Below are 4,009 nucleotides of genomic sequence, written 5' to 3'. Positions count from 1 at the left end.
GTGTAAACTTCAAGCTCAGCCCAAGCACACACCAAGTGGGCCCCGAAAGTGGATTTATGCATCAATTACTTACTTCTGTAAAACCTAGTAGCTAGTTTAGTATAAATAGAACTTTTTACTATTGTATTTAGAATCTTTGATCAGTTTTATGCTATCTTAGACTTTCATGGGGGCTGGCCATTCGGCCATGCCTGGACCATTATCACTTATGTATTTTCAAACGGTAGAGTTTCTACACTCCATAGATTAAGGTGTGGAGCTCTGCTGTTCCTCATGATTTAATGCAAAGTACTACTGTTTTTCTATTCAATTAAACTTATGCTGCTTCTAAGATATCCATTCATTCCCAAGAACATGATGAATGTGATGATTATGTGACGCTCATCATCATTCTCACTTATGAATGCGTGCCTAACAAATACTTCCGTTCTACATGCAAACAAGCTAGAATGAATATCTCTTAGATATCTAATACAGAGGACCAAGTCCGAGATATTAGAATCTTCGTGGTATAAGTTAGAACCCATGGATGGCCATTCCCGAGATCCGGAAAGTCTAAACCTTGTCTGTGGTATTCCGAGTAGGATTTGGGAAGGGATAGCTGTGACGAACTTTAAATTCGCAAGTGCTGGGCGTAGTGACAGACGCAAAAGGAGGGTGAATCCTATTCCAGTATGATTGAGAACCTCCAGATGATTAGCCGTGCCGTGACAGAGCATTTGGACCATTTTCACAGAGAGGATGGGATGTAGCCATTGACAACGGTGATGCCCTACATAAAGCTTGCCATGGAAAGGAGTAAGACTGATTGGATGAAGACAACAGGAAACCAGAGGTTCAGAGGGACGAAAGCATCTCTATACGCTTATCTGAAATTCTCACCAATGATATACATAAGTATCTTTATCTTTATTTTCTGTTTATTTATTATTATTATTCAAAAACTCCATAACTATTTAATATCCGCCTGATTGAGATTTACAAGATGACCATAGCTTGCTTCATACGAACAATCTCCGTGGGATCGACCCTAACTCACGTAAGGTCTTATTACTTGGACGACCCAATGCACTTGCTGGTTAGTTGTGCGAAGTTGTGAAGTTATGTTTGGACCATGGTATTGTGCACCAGTTTTTGGCGCCATTGCCAGGGAGAGAACGAACAACCAATTTTACAACCTGAGTAACAATTTTGTATACCATGTTTTTGGCGCAGTTGCCGGGGATTGTTCGAGTTTGGACAACTGACGGTTCATCCTGTTGCTCAGATTAGGTAATTTTTTTCTTATTTTGTTTTCAAAAAAATCTTTCAAAAAATTTTTCCTTTATTTTCGAAAAAAAATATATAAAAAAAATTTATATTTTTCTTCAGAATTTTTAAGAATGAATTCTAGTGTTTCATGAAAAATGTTGAAGCCTGACTGGCTATAAAGCCATGTCTAAATTCTTTTGGACTGAGGCTTCCAAACCATCAGCGTAGAGGCAAGTTAATTTGATGACTTAGCTGTTGAATGTCTGATTTGTATCTTCTAAAGCTTGGCTAGCTATTAAGCCATGTCTAACCCTCAGATTGGAGCTTTAGACTAAGAGTACAAGATTTCTGGAATTCATATTAAAAATTTTGAAATCCTTATTTTTCTTTTTCAAATAATTTTCGAAAAATACAAAAAATTTATAAAATCATAAAAATCAAAAATATTTTGTGTTTCTTGTTTGAGTCTTGAGTCAATTTTTAAGTTTGGTGTCAATTGCATTTTTTTTCTAAAAATTTTTTATGCATTTTTCGAAAATTCATGCATTCATAAGTGTTCTTCATGATCTTCAAGTTGTTCTTGGCCAGTCTTCTTGTTTGATCTTCATATTTTATTGTTTTGTGTCTTTTCTTGTTTTTCATATGCATTCTTGCATTCATAGTGTCTATACATGAACAATTTCTAAGTTTGGTGTCTTGTATGTTTTCTTTTCTTGAAAATTTTTCAAAAATAAGTCTTGATGTTCTTCTTGACATTCAAAGTGTTCTTGGTGTTCATCTTGACATTCATAGTGTTCTTGCATGCATAACATGTTTTGATCCAAAATTTTCATGCATTGAGTCTTTTTCATGTTTTTCTCTTTCATCATTAAAATTCAAAAATCAAAAAAATATCTTTCCCTTTTTATTCTCATCAAATTCGAAAATTTGGATTGACTTTTTCAAAAATTTTTAAAATCTAGTTGTTTCTTATGAGTCAAATCAAATTTTCAAGTTGAAAATCTTATCTTTTTCAAAAATCAAATCTTTTTCATTTTTCTTATTTATTTTTGAAAATTTTAAAAATATTTTTCAAAAATATTTTTCTTAATTTTATATCATATTTTCGAAAATATCATCAACAATTAATGTTTTGATTCAAAAATTTCAAGTTTGTTACTTACTTGTTAAGAAAGATTCAAACTTTAAGTTCTAGAATCATATCTTGTGATTTCTTGTGAATCAAGTCATTAATTGTGATTTTAAAAATCAAATCTTTTTCAAAACTAATTTCAATCATATCTTTTCAAAAATATCTTTTTATCTTATCTTTTTCAAATATATTTTCTAACTTCTTATCTTCTTATCTTTTAAAATTTGATTTTCAAAATTTATTTCAACTAACTAATTAACTTTTTGTTTGTTTCTTATCTCTTTCAAAACTACCTAACTAACTATCCCTCTCTAATTTTCGAAAATACCTCCCTCTTTTTCAAAAATTCTTTTTAATTAATTAATTGTTTCAATTTTTAATTTTAATTTTAATTTTATCTTAATTTTCGAAAATCATTAACTCTTTTTCAAAAATTATTTTCGAAAACTTTTCTCTCTCATCTTCTTCTATTTATTTATTTATTTACTAACACTTCTCTTCATCTCATATCTCTGCTCTCCTCACCCTTGTGTTTGGATTCTCCTCCCTTCTCTTTCCTTACATTACATTCTTTTCTTCTTCTACTCACACAAAGGAATCTCTATACTGTGACATAGAGGATTCCATATTATCTTTGTTATTCCCTTCTTTGTCATATGAGCAGGAGCAAGGACAAGAACATTCTTGTTGAAGCAGATCCTGAACCTGAAAGGAATCTGAAAAGGAAACTAAGAGAAGCTAAAATACAACAATGCAGAGACAACCTTACAGGAACTTTCGAACTGGAAGAGGAGATGGCAGCCGAAAATAATAATAATGCAAGGAGGATGCTTGGTGACTTTACTGCACCTAATTCCAATTTACATGGAAGAAGCATCTCAATTCCTACCATTGGAGCAAACAATTTTGAGCTTAAGCCTCAACTAGTTTCTCTAATGCAGCAGAGCTGCAAGTTCCATGGACTTCCATCTGAAGATCCTTTTCAGTTCTTAACTGAATTTTTGCAGATCTGTGACACTGTTAAGACAAATGGAGTAGATCCTGAAGTCTACAGGCTCATACTTTTCCCTTTTGCTGTGAGAGACAGAGCTAGAATATGGTTGGATTCTCAACCTAAAGATAGCCTGAACTCTTGGGATAAGCTGGTCAAGGCTTTCTTAGCCAAGTTCTTTCCTCCTCAAAAGCTGAGTAAGCTTAGAGTGGATGTTCAAACCTTCAGACAAAAAGAAGGTGAATCCCTCTATGAAGCTTGGGAGAGATACAAGGAACTGACCAAAAAGTGTCCTTCTGACATGCTTTCAGAATGGACCATCCTGGATATATTCTATGATGGTCTGTCTGAATCAGCTAAAATGTCATTGGATACTTTTGCAGGTGGATCCATTCACCTAAAGAAAATGCCTGCAGAAGCTCAAGAACTCATTGACATGGTTGCTAATAACCAGTTCATGTACACTTCTGAGAGGAATCCTGTGAGTAATGGGATACCTCAGAAGAAGGGAGTTCTTGAAATTGATACTCTGAATGCCTTATTGGCTCAGAATAAAATATTGACTCAGCAAGTCAATATGATTTCTCAGAGTCTGAATGGAATGCAAGCTGCATCCAACAGTACTCAAGAGGCAT

General features: G+C 33.6%; 1 non-coding gene across 1 annotated transcript; it reads right to left on the bottom strand.

Moving 5' to 3' along the window:
* Positions 1-3,573: 3,573 nt before the first annotated feature.
* On the bottom strand, positions 3,574-3,681 carry LOC112731926 (small nucleolar RNA R71). The gene has a single exon (XR_003167675.1). It is a non-coding gene; the product is annotated as a small nucleolar RNA R71 (small nucleolar RNA).
* Positions 3,682-4,009: the final 328 nt, after the last annotated feature.

The sequence above is a fragment of the Arachis hypogaea genome, chromosome 12 (genome assembly GCF_003086295.3).
Source record: "Arachis hypogaea cultivar Tifrunner chromosome 12, arahy.Tifrunner.gnm2.J5K5, whole genome shotgun sequence".
Classification (NCBI taxonomy): Eukaryota; Viridiplantae; Streptophyta; class Magnoliopsida; order Fabales; family Fabaceae; genus Arachis; species Arachis hypogaea.
This window is presented reverse-complemented; position numbering and strand designations above follow the sequence as displayed.